The sequence below is a fragment of the Aotus nancymaae genome, unplaced genomic scaffold (genome assembly GCF_030222135.1).
Source record: "Aotus nancymaae isolate 86718 unplaced genomic scaffold, 86718_ANA_hifiasm-v0.15.2.pri h1tg000015l_0, whole genome shotgun sequence".
Lineage (NCBI taxonomy): Eukaryota > Metazoa > Chordata > Mammalia > Primates > Aotidae > Aotus > Aotus nancymaae.
In genome coordinates this window covers 15,562,896-15,589,604 of record NW_026988426.1, presented here as the reverse complement: position 1 = coordinate 15,589,604, position 26,709 = coordinate 15,562,896, and the positions used below count along the sequence as shown (strand labels likewise).

The window sequence follows — 26,709 nt, the reverse complement described above, 5'->3', positions numbered from 1 at the left end:
CAACTGATGAAAGTCAAAAACAATTTATCACCTGCTGAGGCCACTCGTATATAAAACCAAGCCTGCTGTTATCCACTGTGCTTTAAATCAAAACTACGTATCTAACACACTCTGCCTTGCACATCCACACTCTCAGAAAGAAAAGGCAAACATAATAAATGTATTTCCAGAAACAGAGGCAGTCCCTTAGTCAGCCAAAGCACAGTGTTCTCTTTCACATTTACTTGTATTGTCCTTCCTAAAGTAGAATGGAGAATAAGTCCAGACTTCTGATGGTGTCATTCATGTTTGGAGACTGTTTCATTTACCATTTATTTAGTTACAAACCTTTTCTTTCTTAATAGAACTCAAAACACATAAACATGAAGAATTATCTAAAGCATAACAGTGTTTTTTTCTTTCTGTAAAAAAAGATGTTATATTTGTGCAAGAATAGGAAAGGACTGAAAAAGTTATTTTTGCTTTATTTGTTTATTGAGACAAAGTTTCTCTCGTTGCCCAGGCTGGGATGTAATGGCACTATCTCAGCTCCCTGCAACCTGGGTTCAACCGATTCTTCTGCCTCGGCCTCCAGACTAGCTGGGATTACAGGCATGTGCCATCACTCCTGGCTAATTTTTGTATTTTTAGGAGAGATGGGGTTTCACCATGTTGACTAGGCTAGTCTTGAACTCCTGACCTCAGGTGATCTGCCTGCCTTGGCCTCCGAAAGTGCCACTGCGCCCAGCCTATTTTTGCTTTTACAATCTTACTCTGTTAAATATGAAGATTCTGTAAACGGTAAAATTCACATATATGTAATTTTTAAAAACTATGAATGTGCTAAATAGAAAATATGTTAAGAAACTTCTATTTTAATTCTATCCACCTAGAATACAAATTGCTAAAGCTGAACTTGGTCATAATCCTAAAATCATGCTGGAATTACTGCTTATGTCAGAAATGTCCTATAGTGTCTTAATTTTATAAAGAAAAAGCAATTCGCATTTCCTATGCATACTTTGACTATGACAATGGTTGGTTGAGTGTTATTTTGAATCCCTGTGGCTATTGCCTATTAGTTCCAGTGGACAAAGATAATGACTCCCTGGCACAGCAATTTATCATACTACTGCTACGTCTGAATTCCATATTCAGCCACTGTACATGAAACCATTCCACAAAGAAGCCAAAGAAAACCAGCAGAAGTGGAAAACCAATCAAATATCTTGCATCAGTTGTTGTTGAGCACTGCAAGAAGAAAATTTTATTGCTTTAATTGTTTTGTCCCAGAAAGTCCATCTCACCATGTAAATCAAGGTGTAATTTACTCTGCCTCATATATGCCCCAAGGCTTTTTTTTTTTAAATCTTTTATGGGATAGGACATGGAATAAAACAAAAAAAAGCCTGCAATAAAGGTACTTCAAGAATGGCAAAGAAAGGCCAAGGAAATTTGGCCTTACATTATTCTCTTCATTAAAAGAGTTAAAAAATATTTGTCTAATATTAACAAAGAATTACTACAAAAGGCATTCATTTCTTTCTTTCTCCAACAAATAGATGGGATCTGTCCTGCTAACTGGGGTGTGGTACACTCAGGGGCCATAACAATCTACTTTTTGCAATCACAATGGTGAGTTTTGTTTCATCAGCACTGTAAATAAAGGGAAACAATCATGTCAATGAGGTGGATCGCTTACATCTCTAAGAATATGGTTGGGAAGGCAGCCACTCCACCAAATCCAATCTCTTTGCAAAGCCAGGAGTCAAGAGATTTATCATTGCCAATGCTGGTGATTAGAAAGTGTAATTCATCAATGCCATTTAGTGGTCAGTGAGTGAATGGATCAGACCTATCTGGAAGCTGGCTTTAAATGTTAAAAGGGGAATTCACCCAGACAGATAATCTATTTCTCAAAAGAAATTGACTTTAAAAAGTCTATTTGATTGTACCCGCATCCATTTATTATTTGTATTTGGAAATGCCCTATCTAGCTGGTTTCCCAAGCCCCTAATTCCTCTCTACTGGCTCTATGACCTCTGAGAACATTTACCTATTGGAAACACTCTCACAGCTATTCAGAAAGCCAGATAAATATAAAATACATAGAGAAGAAACCTCACTTTTAGGCTGCTTCCCTACAGCAGGCCACCCTGAAGAATTTTTGAATGAAAGGATACAGAATATGATTGATATAATTGAATCATGCAATCCTGACTGACCTGACATATTTATTCTGCCATATCTATAGTTAAGTGACTTAAAGAGGTCAGAGCTGGCCAAAGAAGAATAACCTGTTCAGCTTTGTTAAAATTCTACTAATACATTTTGGGTTTCTATTGAAGTTAAAATTGTCTCTTCCCGACACTTTTAAAGCACATATAATATCTTATTGGAGCACACATGGAAATACATATATTAGGAGCACACATGGAAATATATTTCATCATATCCTTTGCTGCAACATGGATGCAGCTGGAGGCTATTATGCTAAGTGAATTAACACAGGAACAGAACACTAAATGCTGCATGTTTTCACTTATAAGTGGGCACTAAGCACTGGATATTCATGAACCCAAAGATGGCAACAATAGACACCAGAGACTACTAGAGGGAGGATGAAGGGGTGAGGAAGGCTTGAGAAACTATTGTACTGTGCTGACTGCCTGGCTGATGGGATCAATCCTACTTCAAACCTCGGCATCACGCAATACACCCAGGAAACAAGCTTGTACATGTACCCCCTGAACCTAAAATAAACGTTGAAATTATTAAAAAAAAAAAAAAAATATATATATATATATATTTCAGATTGAGTTCCCTTAACCATCTATTAAGCCACAAGACTACTAATTGCATTACTTCCAAAATCTATTATACTTTAATTTCTCCGTTATTTAAGTGAAAGTACTCATGTGCATTTTATAAATATGCTATCTTCCCTGCCCTCCTCCCTACACCTGTTTTCTCTGTCTCAATCTCTCTAATTTACTATCTCTTTCAATTAAGACTTTGTTTCCATGGGAAGTATAACTGTTTCACAAAGTAAATTACTATCATGCACTCTTTTGCATTGTGGAAATATTTTCCTTCAGGAAATCTACTTGTGATTCAATTATTCTTTTAAAACTGAGATTATTTTTAAATATATATTTAAACCAGTAGTACCTAAAAAGTTATCCTTGGGCAGATGTCAGTCTGCAAATAGTTACAGATCTACAACGTGATGAGATTGTGCCAGGATGTAAATCAATTATATTACCAGGCACACCTGTGTTCAACTACATTTTCACCATAGCATGACTCTCTCAATAAAGTGCCACGTGGATTTACCTTTTGGTGCACAGTCTTGTCATCTGCCATTAATAAGCAGTTAAGGGCAAGCACTTTGAATGCCAAAAGCTACTTAGGACTAATTGGCTTTATCTGGTTCTAAAATCTGTGGATTTTATACATCTATCACTCCAAGAAATTGGAATACAGGCCATTCTCTGCCTTCTCATTCCTCTTCTTCCTTTTCCACCAGTAGGCTCTTTCAATTCCATATGTACCATGTCATTCATTCATCCACTTTTGCAGACATTCACACTATGTTTAAAGAGTTGTTACTACACACAAAATAATTGTTCTCATAGAGTTTACATTCCGCTGAAAGACAACACCAGATAACCAAGTCAAATACATAAAGTATTTTCAGAAACTCTAAATGCCATGACAAAAACAAACCTAGGGGGATGGCGTGGCATATGCATGCTGTTTTAGAATAAGTATTTGAACTAGAAACTGGATGATGAGGAGGAGTCATCCAGCAGAGACAGAGTTTCTGTTTTGGGCAGAAAAAAACAACTAGTGAAAAAAAAAAACTATATGTTGGGATGAGCTCAACATATAAGAATAAGAAAGGGCTTGACAGGATTGGATTATAGTGAGCAAGGAGGGGATGGTCTAAGCCTGTACTAGAGAAAACCACCAATCACACTTCCTTCTTTTACCCACTAGTCATCAAATTGGCATCATCACTGAATCACACGTTTCCTTCTAAATTGTTTAACCCTTCCAACATTAACTGACAGAATTATTGAGATCAACAAGCTATTAGCATGTCTAGAGTGAGAATACTGGGAGTTAATAATTCAATATATCTGACTTGTCTGAGAGCATATGTTACTTTAATATCATTCCTTAGGACTCAGAAATCCTAATTAAGTGCACACACCTCTGTGGCCTGCAAAATCACCGCGTTGTGGAAATGACATACGAATGAGCAGTTAGATCAGGGCCTGCAAACATCATTAGTTTAGAGGCCAGAAAGATAGCATAAACAGGTCAAATGGTCAGAGTGACAGGGAAGGTCTGATAACAAATAGCCACTAACACCACATGCAAAATGATAGGAGTGAGGGGATTATGGGGAAGTGGAAAAAAATGTGCCCTTTCTCTAAGTGTCAGCTACCATGGGATTCCAGCCAATACTATTCATAATATTCATGTGTGCATACAGCCCTAATGTGGTCAGATTTTCTGATTTGGTCATGAAAAGCTAAAATCTGGGATTTGGAGATGAGCACACATGATCATTTTAGAAGTTGGCAAGTGACAAAAAACCATACAAATTGAACAAAACACAATTTCAGGTTTTCATTAGCTCATTGACTGCTGGTTTTCAAACAGTGATTTAATTTCAGTTGATGTAAGACATAAACAGACACGACCATCTTACTCTATGGTAACTTTTATGAATGTCTGGGGAGGCTGTGTTAGTCTTTTCTTGCATGATGACAGTTTAAGCTTGGTCCTAATATTTCACAAAAGTTACTCATCTAGCAACGGGTTCCGTCACAGCGTTTATCATGGCTCTGGGAATTTCAAGTTCTTTTTAACATGTTAGTAAATTTATATCAAGTTAGTCAGCTAAATGAGACTTAGTTCTAAGACAAAGAGATTGATGCCACAAGAATATATTTCAGTGCTTAATACTCTTATTTGTAATATCTATTATTACTTGAGTGAATAACCATTGATAGTCATTCCTATAACAAAAACAGTGCAGGTGATAGCAGCAGATTGCTTCCTATGCTATTTAATTCAACTAAATCATCTCAGTTTACACAGAAAAAGAAAGAAAGGCGGCAGTTGAATCACTCTGATTTCCATTTTCAATCAGTAACTAGCCCCTCGTGTCTGCTACATTAGCCCTCCGGAGTGAGCTTGGTCACATGTAATGGCAGGAGGGTTGCTAGGAGGCAGGATCGCCTACCAGGGATTGGGTTCTTCTGGATTCCCTGGGTGGCAGCATGTTAGTTCTGGCTGAATTCCACAAGCTACATGGGGCAGCTGAACTCTCGGAAGCTGAATGCTCAGAAATATTACAGCATAAGACAGCCGTCAGCTGTTCGTGGGGAAATATGTGTTACAGGAATGTCAGTAATCTTTGGTACCTTATTATTATTACTCACTAGTCAAGAGACTCTGTATGCTTTTTGTCACACGTTTCCTGTCTGGTCACTGTGAAATTATGACCATTGGGTTACATACAGTATGAGATGTGTGTATGTGTGTCTCTAGGCATGAGGGTGTGTTTTTCCCTTGCTAGTGGTTATTTTAATAGAAAAATTTCATGTCTGACCTATACCTGGCTGCTGTCCAAGAATTAAATATAGCAATTTGTTACAGTAATATTCCTCCAGAGTCCTTCAGCAGGAACACAAACTATTTATTTTAAGTTATGCTTAAAGGTGTATTTCATTTTTAAGTCTCATCTCTGGCACACGAAGTATTCTGAGTAGCTTTCACTCTCTCCAGTAGCACAAGCAATTTACCTCAATAGCTTTTTCCCCAGCCTGGCACCTCTCTCTTGCTGGTGTTTACCATTTGAATAATCACATTTGAGTTCAGTTTGTGACTATTTTATCTGGGGGAAAAAAATAACTATTGCACATAGGGAAAGAATATTTCTCCTCCTCCCCCGCAAACCCCATCAAGACATTCTACTACGTTTTTGTGTCAAGGAAAAAAAGTCACAAAATAATTTCAAAATAAGTAATTTCATTTGTTTTTCAAATGTACATTAATTTTACTAAATTATTCTTAATTACTAGCCAGATTCTTTAAAAATAAATTTTTAGGTTATGTATGCAATTTTTATTCTTTTCTTGTTTCTGATGCTGTGATGATTTAAGGAGTCAGGCGTAATGTACACATTGAAAATATCTGAGGCGCAGCATTTTAGTACTTTCAGCTATGTTTAGTTTCCTAAGGCTGCTGTAACAAATTACCACAAACTGGGTGGCTTAAAACAACAGAAATCTATGCTCTATGGTTCTGTAGGATACAGGTCAGAATTCAAGGTGTTGGCAGAACCACTGTCTTGGTGAAGTCTCTAGAGGAAAACTATTCCTTGTCTCATTCAGTTTCTGTGGATTCCTGGCGTTTCTTGGCTTGTGGCAGCATTAAGTGCAGACTCTGTCTCTGTCTTTACACAGCCTTCTCCCCTCCGTGTCTCTGGGTCAAATCCCGCTCTGCCTTTCTTTTATAAAGGATACCAGCCCCCGGATTTATGGTCCACCTTAATTCCAGGATGGGCTTATTTTCAGATTTAATTACATCTATAGAGAACTAATCTAAATAAGGTCACATTCTGAGATTCCAAGTTGTCCTATCTTTTGGGAGCCACAAGCAAACCACTGCAGGTTGATTTAGGTTAATTTTTTCAGAGTAACAGAGCTATCATCTGTTTTTCGTGAATCATTTTTTTCTTCGTGCTATTAAAATTTTTTTTTTATTTTATAGGATTTATAAATAAGCTTCAGAAAGTAAAGATGCCAGTTATTTTCTGAACAACTTCTAGTTGCACTTAGTGAAAGAAGTAGTTTTATATTAAGAGAAAAATTACAGGAATATATAATTTTTAAATTATATTTTATTGTGTCCCGTACATTATTTAATTATATATTATACATAATAATAAATTCTATGTTGTTTTATGTTTTATACAGTATATGTTTTATGTATTATTATATGTACAGTTATATGTTTTTAAATTGATTACTGTACCACTATTAAACTCACATTTTTGAAGAATATTTAATGATACTGCAAAGTCTGAAAAGCTTTGGAGAAATAATTTAGTCCACATATTATATTTGTCTATATATTTCAGTAGTTATTATCTCTGATTGACGGTACTTTGTAGTCTTTTTTTTGGTTTTCAGATTTTTTAGGCTTACATTAATAATTGAAAAAAAAGTGATTCTTTAAAACATTACATATACAGGCAATCATTTCCAAAATTCTTACTTTTTAGGCTGGGAATGTTTTTCCCCTTTTCACTATTGTCTGTTTACACTGACTTAGACATGAGATAAAGTAACAATTAGAGTGAATTTATGTAGCATTTCCTGTGATCCTGATCATTCAGTTACTTATTCACTCACTGAATGCTTACAATGTTCCTGCCCTCTACTCCAAATAGACGGACAGATACTAATAAGTCACGGTTCTTACCCTCAAGGAACTTGCTCTAGATTATAGAAGAAAGTCAAGGCAAAGCAATAATTGAAGTGCAGTGCGATAGGAGGTTGGGCAGAGGTCTGTGCAAAGTTCCAAGGGAGCACAGGAGGAGGACACAAAATACAGACTGGGGAACCTGAGTTTTTCCAGAAGGGGGTGTCAGCAGAGTTGAATGCTGAAGTAAAGCACAAGGAGGAAGGAAAGGGACATTTCAAACAGTGGAAGCAACAAATTGAGAAGCCTGAAAGCCCTGAGGTTCTGAAGGTCATCAAGGAGGCTTGGGGAGTAGTGAGAGATGAGGACGAAACATGTGTATACACTTTGCTTGGAAGTTTCTGAAGAACCAATGGAGGTTTGAAAATGGGAGGCATGTGGTCATGCTGGATTTTTTAACAAGATTACTGTGGCAAGAAGAAGGTGTATTGATGGGCATGCTGGCAGCTAGACCATCCTCTTAGAGGTGGGTAAGAGATGCAGTTCTGCACAGAGGTAGTTCTAGTGTTAACTGAAGTAGTACATGGACTGGAGGTGTATTTAGAAGCAGACATTGGTTCTGTATCAGCTAAAACGTATGTGGAATATGAAAGAGGAGCATATGAATCCTTATCTCTGGCTTGGGCAATGCTTCTCATGATGGTGCCTTTCTCTGAGGTGGAGAACAGAATTGAGCAGTTTTGGTGAACAGGATGAAAAACAACCATGTGGAATGCTTAATTGAATTGGACGTTTGTATGTCATATCTAAGTCCACGTGTTAAGTGCTTAAGAGGTAGTTGAATTTTTTTGCATCCCAAAGCCCAGAAGAGCATTATGATCTGGAGGATAGCATTATGGAGATACGAGAGTATAGATGAAACAATATGCACAAATAAGGAGAATGTATAGCATAAGAATTTATATGGAAGCACTGTTGTACTTGCAAGGTTCTACATTAAGGGAAGGAAGTAACTCTGTTATTTTTTTTTTTTGTCAATTTTTAAAGTTCTTATTGCTCTGCGAATAGTTCTTATACTAAGCCCCGCTATAAAATGGATGTTGGAGGAGGAAACTCAGATTTATGACATAATTAAAATGTGTGTCCATGGGCAGAGATCAGCAGAGAGGAACATATGAATGAGACCAAAAAAGATTGGCCAGGAGGAAGAAGGCAAAATAATTAGAAAAGAGAGACAGGTAGAGAACTTTAAGGAAAAAATAGTTGCAGAGTCAAATGCACTGAAGTTTAAAAAAAATCAAAATTAAGTTTGGAGTATGAAAATCAAAACTCACTGATAGGTACAAACATTTTCTGATGTTCAAAGACACATATCGGAGTGTTTAGGGGTGATGTGTCCTTATGATATGGGATTTGCTTTAGATCATGTTAGAACAAAAAAGTGTTGAAGCGAATATGGAAAAATATCCACAGCGGTTGCATTCAGATGATATGTTATGGAGTTGATTGTGTAATCTCTCTAATTTTATTCATACTTGAACATTTTCATAATGAAAAGATAATAAAAGTGAAAACTGAGAAATTAATTTTTTTTTATACTTTGCCAGAATAGGCTCCCTGTGGAGCATTAGCAACAGTGGAACCTAGATTCCAAAGCAAAGTTTTCAAGTTCTATTTCTGTGATTTATTTTAAATTGCCATCTCTCTCTCCCTCCCTCCCCTTCTCTTTCCAGCACACATTTGGAAACTAATTATTACTACTACTCTCTACATTGTAAATCATATGCAAAAATCAATTTGAGAAAAGAAAGCACCCTAACTTCCCCTGATGGGCACAAAAAGGGTCCGACCCTAACAGACCATATTTTGCTTAAATGTTTGAAAAGATTAGAAACTTTTGCGAAAGCAAACATTCCTTCCTTAATTGAAATTTTACCAATAAAAAAAGACACGAACGCCAGAGGTACAAGTTTATGTGATGGGATAGATGTTCATGTGTCAAATGACATTTTCTGTCAAGCCTGGAAGTGGCATAATTTTCAAGACAAACCAGGTCCATTTTAGGAAATATTTCAAGAAGCATCGTGTTTTAAAGTATTTTTCCCCTCCATGTTGATCAGTATTTTTTTTTTTTTTTACACGCTGAAACCTCAAAACAGCCCGTGAGTATTTTAGCTTGGCATAAGCATATGTAAATGATTCTCTGCTTTCGAGCGTAAAGATATACATAGACACACCAAGAGACAAGATTTTTCCTTTTGCAAATAGCAATGCTTTATGGCAGATTGCCAGAACTCACAGAGGCATGTTATCACACTGTCAAGAGGCACCGCACCACTGAGGAAAGATACCGGTTTTAGGTATTGTATAGAGTAATTGTGGTGTAGGTATTTCAATTGATAAAAGAGGAGAAATTTTGGCATAACATCAATAAGCAGTATAATTAAGGTAATAGGTAACATGCCATCTAATCAAGTTACTTACTCTAATACCAATGTGGGTTAACTTACTTTAACATCCTCTGAATACTAATTACTATTACTTTCAGAATTTTATAATAAGTAATATATTGAACAGAATTTAACATAGCTGAATAATTACTATTATGCCAATAAATAAAATAGTTACTACTCAAGAAACATATTGTAACTTGTTTCAACAGATGACTTCAAAGGTACTCCAGTTACAAGCTATCACTATCATTAGAGAATGTAACCTATGTCTCATTTTAAAAGATGCCTTAATGTAAACATCATATCCTCTTATCTCTAATATAGTTTGTGTAAGGCTGCTTTTTATCAGAAATTGAAATTTAACTTAAAAATTAAGGTTTTACATTTGAAAAGGCATTTAAAAAATGTCCATTAAGTTGTCATCTCTGTGTAAGGGAGTTGATGAATGATGTATTTCCTTGCAATGTTTGTTTTTCCAATTTCAATTATAGTTGGTTGATTCTCACTTTTAATATAGGCTCCTGATTTCAGAGTCTTTCATCCTAAAAAGAATGGGACTTAGATAATTAGTGCTTAAAATCCAAGTTTCTTTCCTTATTCTTTTCATTTTTCTCTCTTTCTTGTATTTTCAACCACTTACACAATTCAGCCAAGTTCTTTGCCGCTTTATAACAAGGATGGCCTTTTCTCCAATATCCCATAATATGTCCCCCATTTTCATTTGAAAACTCATCAGAATGACCTTTACCATCCATATATCTACCAACATTCTTCTCATGATTATTTACATATTCTCTAAGAAGATAGAGGCGTTTTCTCTAGCTCTCTACTTTTGTTCCTGAGCTCTCCCAGAATCACTTTTTAAGATCGCATTATGGTGACTATTAATAAAAAGTCAAAAAATAACAGATGCTGGAGAGGTTGCAGAGAAAACAGAATGCTTATACACTGCTGGTGGGAATGTAAATTAGTTCAGCCACTGTGGAAAGTAGTTTGGTGATTTCTCAAAGAACATAAAACAGAACTATCATTAGACCTAGAATCTCATTATTGGGTATATACTGAAAGGAATATGCATCATTCTACTATAAAGAGACATGCATGCATATGTTCACTGCAGCATTATTCACAATAGCTAACACATGGAATCAACCTAAATTCCCATCAGCAGTAGACTGGATAAAGAAAATGTGGTACACAGACACCCTGGAATACTATGTAGCTATAAAAAAGAGCAAGATCATGTTCTTTGCAGCAAAGAATGGATGGACTGAAGGCCATCATCCTAAGCAAACTAATGCAGGAACAGACAAACACCACCACGTTCTCACTTGTAAGTGGGAGTTAAACGTTGAGTACATATGGACACAACGAAGGGAACAATATGTACCCAGGGCTACTTGAGGATAGTGGGTGGGAGGAGACTGATGATCCAAGAACTACCTATTCAGTATTATGCTTATTACCTGGGTGATGAAATAATATGTACACTAAACTCCTGTGACACACAATTTATCTATATAACCAACCTTCACATGTACCCTGAAACTAAAAGTTTTTAAAAAAATCCCTTCATGACGATACAGCTTTTACTAGCATGCCCCTTGAAACACTTCCAGCCTCTCCTCATTACAAAGCTTTAAAGCTGTTTCTAAATTTTAAAGTATTTGTTCCATTAGTACATGACTCCATGGTATCAGTTTCTGTTTTAGTCTGTTCAGGCTACTATAACAGGAAATACCATGGACTAGGTGTTTTCAACAGAAATGAACTTTCACACAGTTCTGGAGGCTGGAAAGTCCAAGACCACGGGAGCAAGCCAATATTGTTCCTATGGAAGGCTCTCTCCTCAAGTTGCAGATGGTCAACTTCTCTATCTGTGGCATCTCATGACCCTTCCTCATTGTGCACATAGACCAAGGAAGAGAAAGAGAGAGAGATGTCTTGCGTCTCTTCCTTTAAGGGTAACAATCCTTTTACGAGGGCTTTACTCTGATGACCAAATTAGCTCCAAAGGGCCTATCTCCAAATACCTCCACAAAGAGGGTTGAGGTTTCAACATATGGATTTTTTGGGAGGGGACACAATTTATTTCATTGTACTTCCCAATCAAAAGTTATAGATTGACAGAATGAACTGATACTATCTAACTATATGGTATCTATAGGAGATTCACTTTAACATAAAGACATGCATAGATTGAAAGTGAAAGGATGGAAAATGATATTCTCTGCAAATAGTAACCAAATGAAAGTAGGGGTGGCTATACTAATATCAGGCAAAAATAGCCATAAGTCAAAATTCTTAAAGATACAAAGGATGTGATGACCAAAGGGTCAATTTGCCAAGATGATATAAGAATCATAAAATATATACACTCAACATGTAACCTCCTAAATATATGAAACAAGCATTGACAGTATTGAGGGAAGAAGAGAAAGTTCTATAATAATAGAGGGTTTCAATATCCCATTTTCAGTAATAGTGCAGTCAGCTAGAAGATTAATGAGGGAATAAGATGAAACACTATAGGCCAATTGGACCAAAACTATATACAGAATAGTCTAACAACAGAAGAATATAGGAATACTTGAGAGATACTGTGGGTTTCACTCCAGACCTTCCCAATAAAGTAAGTCACATAATTTTTTTTTGTTTTTCAGTGCATTTAAATGTTTATGCTATACCGTTGTCTAGTTAAGTATGCAATAACGTTTTGTCTAAAAGAAAATGTACATAATTAAAAATACTTTATTGCTAAAATATACTAATGTGCATAAGTGCCTTCAATAAGCCTCTGTGCCTCTCCTCCAACCTCTCTATTCCCTGAAATACAATAATATTAAGTAGTAAACTTAGAACAGTCTTTAAGCATTCAAGTAAGGAAAGAGTCATGGGACTCTCACTTTAAATAAAAAGCTAGAAATAACTGAGCTTAGTGAGGAAGGCATGCTGAAAGTTGACATAGGCCAAAAGGTAGGCCTCTTGCCCCAAACAGCCAAATTTTGAACGCAAAGAAAAAGTTCTTGAAGAAAATTCTAAGTGCTGCTCTAGTGAATACACAAATGATAAGAAAGCAAAACAGCCTTATTGCTGATATGGAGAAAGTTTTAGTGATCTGGATGGAAGATCAAACCGGCCACAACATTCCCTTAAACCAAAGCTTAATCCAGAGAAAGGCCCTAACTCTCTTTGATTCTGTGAAGACTGACAGAGGGGAAGAAGTGGCAGAAAAAAGATTAAAGCTAGCAGATGTTAGTTCACGAAGTTTAAGAAAAGTTGTTGTCTCCATAACATAAAAGTGCACGGTGAAGCAGCAGGTGCTGACGTAGAAGCTGTGGCAACGAATCCAGAAGATCTAGCTAAGCTCACTGATGAAGGTGGCTTCACTGAACAACAGATTTTCCGTATAGGTGAAAACAGCCTTCTATTGGAAGAAGATACCATCTAGGACTTTAATAGTTAGAGAGAAGAAGTCAATACCTGGGTTCAAAGCTTCCAAAAACAAGATGACTCTTTTGCTAGGGGTTAATGCAGCTGGTGACTTTACACTGAAGCCAGTACTCATTTTGCACCCTGAAAATCCTAGGGCCTTTAAGAATTATGCTAAATGCACTCTGCCTGTGCTCTATGAATGAACCAACAAAGCCTGGATGACAGTGCGTCTGTTTACAGCATGGTTTACTGAATATTTTAAGTCCACTACTGAAACCTACTGCTCAGAAAAAGAGAAAAAAGCTTCCTTTAAAATATTACTGCTCATTGACAATTCACCTAGTCACCCAAGAGGTCTGATAAAGACAAACAAGGAGATGAATGTTGTTTTGATGCCTGCTAACACAGTATCTATTCTGTAGCCCATGGATCAAGGAGTAATTTCGAGTTTCATGTTTTATTATTTAAAAACTATATTGTGTAAGGCTATAGTTGCCATAGACAGTGATTCCTCTGATGAATGTGAGCAAAGTAAATTGAAAACCTTCTGGAAAGAATTCACTATCCTAGATGCCATTAAGAACATTTGTGATTCATGGGAGGAGGTCAAAATATCAACATTAATAGGAGTTTGAAATAAATTGATCCCAACCCTCATGGATGACTTTAAGGGGTTCAAGATTTCAGTGAAGGAAATAACTGCAGATGAGGTGGAAGTAGCAAGAGAACTGGAATTAGAAATGGCACCTGAAAATGTGACTGAATTCCTACAATCTTAAAACCTGAACAAATGAGGAGTTGCTTCTCATGAATAATCAAAGAAAATGGTATTTTTGGATGGAATCTAGTCCTGGTGAAGATACTGTGAACATTGACAACAAAGTATTTGAATATTACATAAATTTAGTTGATAAAGCAGTGGCAGAGTTTGAGAGGATTCACTCTAATTTTGAAGTAAGTTCTACTGTGGGTAAAATGCTATCAAATGTCACGGCATGCTACAGATAAAAATTCTGTAGAAAATCCAACAATGGGGCAAGCTATCTTGCTGTCTTATTTTCAGAAATTGCCACAGGCATGTCAACCGTCAGCAACCACCACCCTGATCAGTCAGCAGACATCGACATCAAGGACAGCTGGTCAGTGGAGCAGTCAGAATACACATAACATTTATCAATTAAGCATGCCATCTTATATGGGCATGGTTTATGGCACCGCCAAAACAATTACAATAGTAACAACAAAGATCACTGATCACAAATCAGCATAACAGATACAATTAAAATGAAAAAGTATGAAATATTGTGAGAATTACCAAAATTTGACATAGAGACATGAAGCAAGCACATGCTGTTGTAAAAATGACAACAGTTTTGCTCTACAAAGGACTGCCATAAACTTTCCATTTGCAAAAAAAACCACTTTATTCGTGAAGCCCAATAAAGTGAAACATAATAAAATGTGGTATGTCTGTGTATATGTTTCTTAAGTGCACATGACATGTCCTCTGGGGTAGACCATATGTTAAGCTACACACCGGTCTTAATACACGTAAAAAGACTGAAATTATACCAAGTATTTTTACAATCACAATACAGTAGAACTAGAAATTGACAACAGAAGTATAGCTAGAAAGTCGACAAGTAGGTGGAAATTAAACACACTTAAACAACCAACGGGCCAAAGAAGAAATCAGAAAAGAGATTGGAAAAGGCCTTGAGACAATAAAAATGAACACATGGCATAAAAAACCTGTGGACGTAGAAAAAGTAGTGCTGAGAGAGACATTTATACTTGTAAATACTTACATTAAAATGAATATTTCAGATTAACAACCTACCTTTATACATTAAAGAACTAAAAAAAGAAGAGCAAATTAAACCCAAAGGTAGCAGAAAAAAGGAAATAATAAATATGAGAGCAGAGATAAATAAAATGGAATATCAATAAAGAAAATTAACAAAATCAAGAGTTGGTTCTTTGAAAGAGTAACAAAATTGACAAAACCTAAGCTCTATTAACTAAGAAAAAAGAAAAAATATAAATAAAATCAGAAATGAAAGGGGCAATATTACTACTCCTTCTATGGAAATTAAAAAAAACATTTTAAGTACTTTGAAAAATTGCATGCCAACAAATTGGACAACCTAAATATTATGGACAGTTTCCTAGAAATACAACTTGTTAAGACTGATCATGAAGCTATAAAAAATACATATAGACTGAAAACTAGCATAGACATGCAATCAGAATAAAATGCTTCCTGACAAAGAAAAACTCAGGACCAGACCGATTCACTAGTGAATTCTAAAATGTAAAGAAGAATTGACAACAATTCTTCTCAAACTCTTCTAAAAAACTAAAGAGAAGGGAATATTTCCCAATTTAGATAGTGAGGCCAGCATTAACATCATATCAGGTCCAGACAAACTAGCTATCAGAAACAACTCTCCAAAACAATATTACTAATGATATTGAGGCAAACATCCTCAAGTAAACACTAGCCGACCAGGTTTAACTGCATATTAAAAGGATTATATATTATGACCAAATTAGATTTATTCCTGGGATACAAGAATGATTCACCATACAAAAATCAACAAACGTTCTATACCAGATTAACAGAATGAAGGGGGAAAATCCATATAATCATCTCAAATGAAAAACCTTCAACAAGATTCAACACCCTTTCATGATAAAAAAAAAAAAAAACACTCAACAAGCTGGGAATACAAGGAAACTACTTCAACATAATAAATGTCATCTATGAAAAGTCTATAGAGAACATCATACTCTGCCAAAAGAGTGAAAGTATTTCCTCAAACATCTGGAACAATAAAATAATTCCCATTTTTAACACTTTTATTCAACATAGTACTGGAAGTCTTAGAGCAATTAGAAAAGAAAAAGAAATCAAGACAGCCAAATTATAAAGGAAAAGGAAAATTATCTCTGTTCATAGACAACATAATCTAAGTAGAAAATATTACAGATTTTGCAAAAACATCTTTTAGAACTAATAAAAAATTTAGCAAAGTTGCATAAACACAACTTCAACATACAAAATACAAAAGACGAAATTAATAAACAAAAATAAGTGTATTTCTATATATTAACAGTGAATTTCTCAGCAGGAAACAAGAATACTCTGAGAAGGCAATTAAGGTAATTTCATTTACAATAGCAATACAAATTAGAATATTTAGAAATACACCTAACCAAGAACTAAAAAGACTCATACACTGAAAACTATAAGATGTTGCTGAAGTATATTAAAGAAGAAACAAATAAAAAAACTTTATGACTGGAAAACAGTATTTTTAAGATGTCAGTACTACCCAACACTATCTACAGATTCAATGCAATTCCTACTAAAACTCTAATAACATTTTTTGCATTAAAAATTGATACTAAAATATATATAGAATCTTAAGAAGGGAACTTGCATAGCCAAAACAGTCTTGAAAAAGGAGAAAGTTGTAGGTTTCACGCTTCCTTATTTCAAAACTTACTGCAAAACTACAATAAGCAAAACAGTATGATATTGACATAAAAACAGACGTATTGGCCAATAAAATAAATTAGAGATCTTAGAAATAAATTCTTTATATATGGTCAAATAATTTTTGACAAGGGTACAAGACCATTCAATGGGGGAAAGGTGTGCCTTTTCAACAAATAGGTCTAGGAACACTGGATATTCACTTGTAAAATAATGAAGTTGTACCCTCACCTTACCCCATTTATAAAAGCTAACTCAAAATGTATCACAGACCTAAATGTAGGAGTTAAAACTATCACACTCTTAGAAAACAGAAAATCTTCATGACATTGGACTTGGCAGCAATTTCTTGAATATGACACCAAAAACACAGGTGACAGAAAAATAGACAAATTGTAATACATCAATTTTTACAACTTTTCTTCAAAAAAGAAAACTATGAATAAAGTAAAAAAGTAACCATGGAATGTGAAAATATTTGCAAATTATATATCTGATAAGGGGTTAATATCCAAAATACGTAGAGAACTTCTACAACTCAACAACAACAAAACAAAATTCCCATGGGCATGGGAATTGGATAGACTTCTCCAAAGAAGATATACAAATGACCAATAAACACAGAAAAAGATGCTTAATATATCTAATCATTGGCAAAATGCAAGTTGTAAACCTACCATATCACTTCACACACACTAACAATATTAAAAAAGTATTGAAAGTAACGTGTGGACAAGGATGTAGAGAAATTGTAACACTTATTCATTGTTGTTGGAGAAGGTAAAATGGTATAGGCACTATGGAAAACAGTATAGTATTTCCTCATAAAAATGGAAATAAATTGCCAAGTGATCCAGTAATTCTATGTCTGGATATATACCCAAAAGTACTAAAAACGGTGACTTGAATAGATTTTTGTACACCTATATTTATAGCAACATAATTCACTATAGTCAAAAGATGGAAGCAACCTACTTGTCCAACAATAGATGAATGGATAAACAAAATGTGTAACACCAAGTGTGTGTTACCTATATATGGATTATTATGCCTATGAAGGAAGGACATTCTAACACTTGCTAAAACATGGATGAACCTTGAAGACATTATGCTAATTAAAATAAGCCAGTCATAAATAGATAAATATGACATGATTCCACTTACATAATTTACCTAAAGTAGTCAAAATCATACAGAGAGTAGAAGGGTGGCTGCCAGGGACTTGGTAGGAATGGGGAATTGAGATTTTATTGTTTAATGGGCACAGTTTCAGGCTGGGAAAATTAAAATATTCAGGAAATGGATAGTGGTAATGTTTGTACGACAATGTGGTTAATGCCACTGAACTGTATACTTAAAAATATTTAAATGGTAAATTTTGTTTTGTACATTTTACCACAATAAAAAATATAAAAATTAAGAATTTTAAAAAAAATTTAAATTTCAATGGCTTTAGGAGTATAAGTGTTTTTTTTTTTTTTTTTTTTTTTTTTTTTTGAGACGGAGTCTCGCTCTTGTTACCCAGGCTGGAGTGCAATGGCGCGATCTCGGCTCACCGCAACCTCCGCCTCCTGGGTTCAGGCAATTCTCCTGCCTCAGCCTCCTGAGTAGCTGGGATTACAGGCACGCGCCACCATGCCCAGCTAATTTTTTTGTATTAGTAGAGATGGGGTTTCACAATGTTGACCAGGATGGTCTCGATCTCTCGACCTCGTGATCCACCCGCCTCGGCCTCCCAAAGTGCTGGGATTACAGGCTTGAGCCACAGCGCCCGGCCAGTATAAGTGATTTTTTATTACATCGATGAATCACACAGTGGTGAAATCTGGGGTTTTAGTGTACTTATCACCTGATAAGTTAGTGTACATTATACCCAATAGGTAGTTTTTTGTCCCTAATTCCCCCGGTCTCCCATTCAGAGTCTCTGATGTCCATTATACCACTCTGTATGTCTTTAAACATCCATAGCTTAGCTCCCACTTAGGAGAACATGCAGTATTTGGTTTTTCACTCCTGAGTTGCTTCTCGATGCATAGTTTGCAAGTATTTTCTCTCATTCTGTAGGTTGTCTATTTGCTTTGATGATTGTTTCTTTTGCTGTGCAGGAGCCTTAAACATTTAAGAATAGGCTAGGTGCAGTGGCTCACACCTGTAATCCCCGCACTTTGGGAGGCTGAGGCAGGTGAATCACTTGAGGTCGGGAGTTCAAGACCAGCCTGGCCAACATGATAAAACTACATCTCTACTAAAAATACAAAAATTAGCTGGATGTGGGGGCACATGCCTGTAATCTCAGCTACTTGGGAGGCTGAGGCAGTAGCATCATCAGAGCCCAAGAGGCAGAGGTTGCAGTGAGCCGATGGTGCCACTGCACTCCAGCCTGGGTGACAGAGCAAGACTGTCTCAAAAGAAAAGAAAAATTAAGAATAATTTGAAAGACTATAAAAGAAACTTGAATTCTCATGTCCTCTTTCATTTTGCACATGTATCCTGGTAAAAGTGTCTAAGTTGAATTCTGGACAGAGGTAAAACAGAGGTATCAGGCTTCAGTAACACCAACCACAATTAACAGTGCTGTTACCTTTCTGAAAATAGCAGGATTAATGATGATGTGTAAAGTGAATGGTAATATACATAGCTTATTTTCCCTGTAAATCTAGAATTGTAATAATTGGTCTTTTATCTGAAAAACAGAAGATTTTTAGAGATTTGCTTGGGGATTCTGATTAGCACAAAACAAATGACTTTAAAAAAAAGTACTAATATGAGGAACCCAAATTTACTGATGAGAATCACCATAATATGATCATGTAATATTATCAGTGCAGGTAATTGTTGGTATGCTCCTCAGTGAGGCTCTTGCTCATAAACTTTAAAAAAACTGACCTTAAAAAAAATTGTTTTTAAAACTTTCAAAGAAAGAAAGGGAGAGAGGGAAAATAAAAACATGTCGAATATATAAAATAAAAATTCAGTTTTCTTCATATTTTTCAATAATACCCCAAAGCTAGCAGATAATGGATCAATGGCCTCAACATTCTGAAGAAAAATGATTCCAATCTATGATTTTATACTTAGCCAAACTTTTAATCATTTCCTAGGTTGAATAAAATATTTTCAGACTTGTGGGGTCTAAAAACTTAGTTATCCTATACTCCCCTTTTTACAAAAGTTATTGGAGGTCGTGCTCCTCTGAAGGAGCAAATCAAGAAAGAAATCCTGGTCTGTAGGAAATATGCCATTGACCCCAGCAGAGAAGTGAAGGTAATCTCCAGGCTGGTCTCAGGAGGGATTCCAGCGTGGCAGCTGTGTACCGATTACATAGAGCTGTGTACTCTCTGAGAGGCTTTTGGAGGAAGATGAAATGGACAGAATAGCTGATGTGCCTGAGCATCTGGAGAGGAGACTTGCATAATTCATGACAAGTCTCCTGGGATTTCCAAAGGATTACATAAAAAACTTAGTGTTATGGGCTGAATCAAATGTGGAAGTCCTAATGCCCAGTATCTCAGAATGACTGTTTGGTGATAGGGTCTTTAAAGAGGTAATTAAAGTTAAAACAAGCTCATTAGGGTTGGCGCCAATTCAGTGTTACTGTTGTCCTTATATCATGAGGACATTTCAACACAACCATGAACAAAGGGAAGACCATGTAAAGACACAAGGAGAAGATAGACATCTACAAGCCAAGGAGAATGGCTTGAGAAGAAACCAAGCCTGCTGACACCTTGCTTTGAACTTCTAGTCCCCAGATATGAAAAATAAATTTCTGTTTTTTAAGCCACTGAGTCTGGGGTAATTTGTTATCGCAGCCCTAGCAAATGAATACACAAGGCCAATAACAATAACAACAACAAAATCAACATAATTGTTAAAGAAAATGTTGTGTAGGAAAGGAAATGGATTTGAGTCAGCCATAATTATGATGGGAATATTTTGGGAGAATGGGAGAGGATAAGAGTAAATGTGTTGTGGGAGAAATAGAGGAAGCAATAAAGCAAAATATTCATCCTACATAGAGGAACGATAATAGATAACGCTTTAAATTGAAAATTCATTGTCAGAATAACTTAATTTGGGAAATGGCAATAAACAATAAAATAACTAAAAAGAGCTGAAAATGGTTGTATCTAAGAAGACGGAACTGAGGCCGTCTATGAAGCCATCAATATTTTTGTGGAACACTTTAACAACAATATATAACTTTGATGCATGTATACATACAACATATAATATTTTCTGGATTATTTGTTAAGTGTTACCAAGGAAAAATTAACACTGTGGAGGAGCTAACTCATTCCTCTTGGTTCATAAAGCTCGATTAAAGGCAGAACCAGAAGCTGAAATCAAAATTTAGGAGTCTCAACTTATTCATTTTCCAAATGACACCACATGACCTGGCCTTTCCAGAACCTTAAAACTGGAAAGCTATTTCTAATCCTAACGTCTATGCAAGGGTTGAGAAGATTATGCCATAAGTATTATGCACTACTGAGATGGCTGCTGCTTGTACTACACTGGTTTTAAGAAAGAGCTGTTAATTTTCAATTAAGAACCTTGAAGATTATACAAGTCTTAAGTTGGGTTTAAATAAAAATTTCAGTCTATTCCAGGGTAATTAATTAATTTAGTGCAAAAGCTAAAAGTAGTGAGAATGCATACCTCTATATTTTAAAAATAAACAACTGAACTTTTAAGACAGGTAAGCTTATCCTGCTAGATTGAAATAAGAATACTTGAATTTTCCACCATACTTCTGTAAGAAGAGGTAATATTTTCAATCTATAGCTTCAAATCTGCATTACATCAAAATAATAGCTTTTTTCTCTGTTGATTGCAAGACAAAAATATTGAAAATTAACAAAATGATATTTGCAGTTTTGTATATGATTATTTATATGTGATCGATGGAAAGAAACATACCAAAATATAGCTAAGAGTTGTGTCAAAACACTCCTGAATTTATATTTTCGTCTCTATTTTCAAGTCTTTAGAGCTCAGCCTAAAAAGGCAACAAATATCTGTGGCTGCCAGCAGTCCCTAGATTTCAGGGGAATTTGGACCAAGGCCAGATTTACATTTCAGATCCCATTCACACACCATTCTGCTAGCACAATTATAAGAGTAGAATAATAAATCTGTAGCCTGACCATTCTGTAGTAGTCTCACCTTACTTTACTCATTCTACTAGGAATTCCTTTTGCCTCCTATATGACAGCCAAATATTCAGTCTGTTAACATCCCATGTACTGAATCATAGTCATTTCCTGATCATCAAAGTAATTTAATAATATGAATGCAGAACTTACTATTGGTCAATCACTATGTCAGGTTACAAGGAAGCAATGACAATGAACATAAATTCCATGTGTAAATCAGAGAGTTACGATGAATAACCATATGGGCCAACAGTACGATGTCACATAAACTGCTGGGACGAGGGTAGGTTACAAGCAGAATAAGAAATAATGGGACAACAGTTTAAAACAGAAGGCTGCAGCATCGCCTACAGGAATTCACGTGCCATGATTTGGACTTCAGCCTCCAACTCTGAAGTTTTCAACCATGAAACACACTGCAGTCTCACAACACACTAATATCTGAGTGGTGCTACAATTAATGGTTTTTGTTTTTACTTTTTAGTAAGTTAGAGAAGATTCATCATCTTCATCCTTATGTCATTCATATTCAATTACCTTTTGTGCAATAAAGAGCTGATATTTCAGCTTCTCTATTGAAGATTATAAATGAAAATATCTAACATGTATACAGTATCACTCGCTGTATGCTAAAATCAAGTTGGCAGGATTTCCCCCACCCATTCCATTTCTAGCCTTTTTTGATAGAAGGAAATGCCTTCATTTGAGAGAATGCCTTTTCCTACCTCCTATTATCCTAGGAGTTTCTGATCACAGTACCCTACCTTGCTAGCTACATGGGTATTTGTATTATCCCTGGCCAATCAGGCTAAACCGTTCCTCCAGGCACAGTGATCAGCACAGGAATGACTATAACTAAAATTGGAGCCAACCTGATATACCCTAATGACAAGGATGCTTTATCATAGGGAGAGAATGAGGATAATAGAAAGAATCTGAGAGACAGAATGGTGATGATAGGATTGGGAGGGAAGATAGAAGAGGGAGAGAGAGTTAGAGAATATGAAGGCAATAATATAAATGAAAAACCACAAAGCCCATTCTATATTTGAGCAACCCAGTTATGGTTGCCAACATATTTTTATTTTTATTTATGATGTGTATCTGCATGTGTGTGTGTGTGTGTGTGTGTGTGTATTCCAGGTAATATTTATATACTTGTATATTTGTGGCAAAGAAAAGGTTAAGCATCAAAAATACAGAATTGGTCAGAAAATATTCAAAGTATTTAAGCAAGGAAATTATTTAGGCTTTTAGAAAAATCATTTTCACAGTAATAAGAAATATAATCAGGAAAGTTTAAAGACAAAAAGCATAAAAAACAAGCAGTTAAGGAAATCATAACTATAGTCCAGATGATATTGTTTATTATTAGTATTGTTAGTTGTGGGTGTAGTAACTATTATTCACTGTTTTCAATATGCAAATGTAATGGTATATTTATGCATTATCTCAGTTAAACTTTATAATATCTTGGTAAGTGAAATATCATTTTCATTTATCACTCAAGGTTCTGGTTTAGGGAGATGAGGTAATCTGTCCAAGTTTATGCAGATAGTAGTTAGTAAATTCAAGATTCACATGTAAGTCCATCCGACTCCAGTACCCGTTACCCAAACAGTACTTATCACACTTCCCAGATTATGAGGACTTGAACTAAAGCAAGACAAAAACATTTTGGTACAATGCATATTGCAAAAGCTGTCCTCCATATATAATATATGAGTATTACCAGCCTTTTCTTGTAACCTAGTAAAAAGAGTTCTGGCTTTATTATTTCTGGGTTTTGGTCTTTTCCCTTTCATCGCTACCATTAAGTCGGGAACTGGGTTTGCCAGAGGATTCTTTTGCTCTCTTATATGGAAAGGAAAGGGCAAAATGTAGAAGTAATTATTAGAAGTATGAAAAGAAAGGCGTATGTGAAGGACAGTTTTATAATACTGCTTTGCAGTAGGTATACCCTTGATAATAATATATGAAAGCATTTAAAGGATGTGATAACTTACTTGTGGTTGCAAGCTTTTGATCAAGATATTATCAGTGATTAGACTATATGAATCATGATTTCAACAGAGTTAAAAGAAATACTCTGTTACCCCCCACAGCAAATAAAACTACTGAAGTAGTGAATAAATGTAATTAGCATGTGGTGAAGAACTATATATTTTTTGGTTGCTGTATAGTTTTTTGTTTTGTTTTGATTTTTTGAGACGGAGCGTCGCTCTGTCACCCAGGCTAGAGTGCTGTGGTGCAACCTTGGCTCACTGCAACCTCCGCCTCCCAGGTTCAAGCAATTCTCCTGACTCAGCTTCCTGAGTAGCTGGGACTACAGGCATGAGCCACACCATACCCAGTTAATTTTTTTCTTTTTTTTTTTTTGTATTTTTAGTAGAGACGGGGTTTCACTATATTGGCCGGGCTGGTTTTAAACTTTTGACCTCAAATGATCCACTTGCCTTGGGATTTCAAAATACTATATGCAGGGGTTATAGTCTCATATCTAAGGTTTGAGTTAGCATCGTAATACCTGAGACAAACCTGAGTAATGGCACTAACCTATGGACAAGTCATGTATATTTGTATAGGTTTTGGAAATTAGCTTCCAAAACTACTATGCACTTAAAACTGAGGACCTTATAATTCTGTTCCCGGACAAGTGTTCATTCTCTCTTCTCTTCCTTAATGCCCACCTCTTCCACACCACATCTTCCCTAAACATTGTCTCTTGGAGCATAAACTGTATGATTAATTTTCTTGAAATAAATACATTTTATAACAACAGAAACAACCGTGTCAAATTAGTTTCTGTAAAACATCCTCAAAAGGGTCATCTTTTGCATTTTCAGAGTGAAGCACTCTCGAGCTAAAGTCTGTGCCACTGAATTACTTCACTTATGTCTGAAGTTACCACAAGGACAATAAATAGATATTAATACTTTATTGACTCACAAAACATGTCTAAGGTAATTCACTGAAGTGACCCCTACAAGAACAAAGGAGAAGCATTTCCCTAAGAAACTGTCAAGTTTACCCTTTGAGATCTAGGTAGCACATGTTTCTAAGCTTTAGAATAGCTATTTGATGACCTCTCTATGAATTGCCATCAAAGATTCAAAATTACTAGGGTCTATGCTTCTAGGAACTTACTAGATAATTACTGAAAATGAAAAGACACTTAAAAACTCATATGAAAATATTTCATCAGATAGAATCTAAAATATCCAGCTGTTAATTTAGCACTGGAAACACAGCAATTCATAGGTATTAGAATACTGAAAAATTAAAAAAGCAAGTAATAATACACAACGGGGTATTTTAGGCTAGTGATTTGTAAGCAGCAGTCTCTAGCTTCATGTTCTAATAAGTTTAAATTTTTTTTAAATTGATCAAACCTTACACCAAACCAATTGAATCTGATGCTCTAAAGGTGTGCCTTGAGTGCTTGCATTTGGAAAAATTTCCCACATGTTTCTGATGTGCCCAATTAAAATCACTGGGCTCTTGGAATAGAAAGTGGTATTCTCCTTGAGCTAGCAAGAAATAGCAGACCAACAAACGCCCCTTAATGACCCAGTCTCACACTTACTTGGTCACCATTATTATTGTTTAAAAAATTGTTACCATGCAAAACAGTTTCATGTTTCTTAGCTATTCCTGTTGCTGGCAGTGGACAGAAAAAGCCAGGAAACTGATAAGAACACTATTTTCTCTCTCTGGACAACTTGCTGATGAGGCCCTACTCTGAGAGAGAGAATACTTAGTGTTCAAAAGACTTGTGAATGGGATCCATGCGGCAATCCACATGCAAAACACAACTGTGCAGAAAAATAGCATTTTTCACACTTTCAAATGAATTTGTTTCTGAAAGCCATATGAACTCAAATCAAATTTTCTGCTATCCTATCCCACATGGCTGCAAATTTGGCTGCTGTGAAAATTTGATTGGTGAGTGTATTATATCTTCTCTGTTCTTTTTCATAATCCATATTCATACTTTTTGCTGCTATAATTAGTAAAGTATATCAAGGTTCAGATTCTCACCGTAATTTTAAATCCCCCACTATACATTTAATAAGTTGCTACCAATAGTAGTGATCATTAAATTTCATGTTGATATTTCTAATCTACTTAAATTCCTTTTAACTTGTTGATCTTATGACAACACTTTGTGGCCTTTTGGAAATTACTTCAAATATCTTCACAGTTTTGTGAATTGTAATATTTGTCAAGAGGTAGTTCACATACATATTTCATATACCATATGGACAAATTCAAAATATTCTATCAAATGAGAGAAACATAGATATAATTCTTTTTTTATAAATCAGGCAGACTCCCAAGCCAGAGTAGGCTGAGAGAGACTCCTAATGCAATTCAATGGCAACATCTTTCAAGATGCTTTTTCTGATTAAACTCATGAATTCCTTAATTTATCTTGAATTTTTAAATATTCCTCTTCTGATACATTAAGATAGTTATAATATTTACAAATATGTCAGAATTCAAAATATACATACTGTATACACAAATCAGTGCAATTATTATACATCTATCTTTTATTTTGTGCCTTATCTCTAAAATTATATTCTTAACCCTTAGTTGTCACTGTTAAGTTTTGAATTGTATTACTATACCAGAAATGGGCAAAATTTTATATGAAGGTTCAACAGGTTAAATTAAATGTATGAAAGTCAAATAGAAAAAGTAATTATAAATAAAGGTAGCAGTGAACTTG

General features: G+C 35.4%; 1 pseudogene; it reads left to right on the top strand.

Annotated features, from left to right (window-relative positions):
* The first annotated feature begins 5,307 nt into the window (after nt 1-5,307).
* On the top strand, nt 5,308-14,583 carry LOC105723132 (tigger transposable element-derived protein 1-like; annotated as a pseudogene).
* Nucleotides 14,584-26,709: the final 12,126 nt, after the last annotated feature.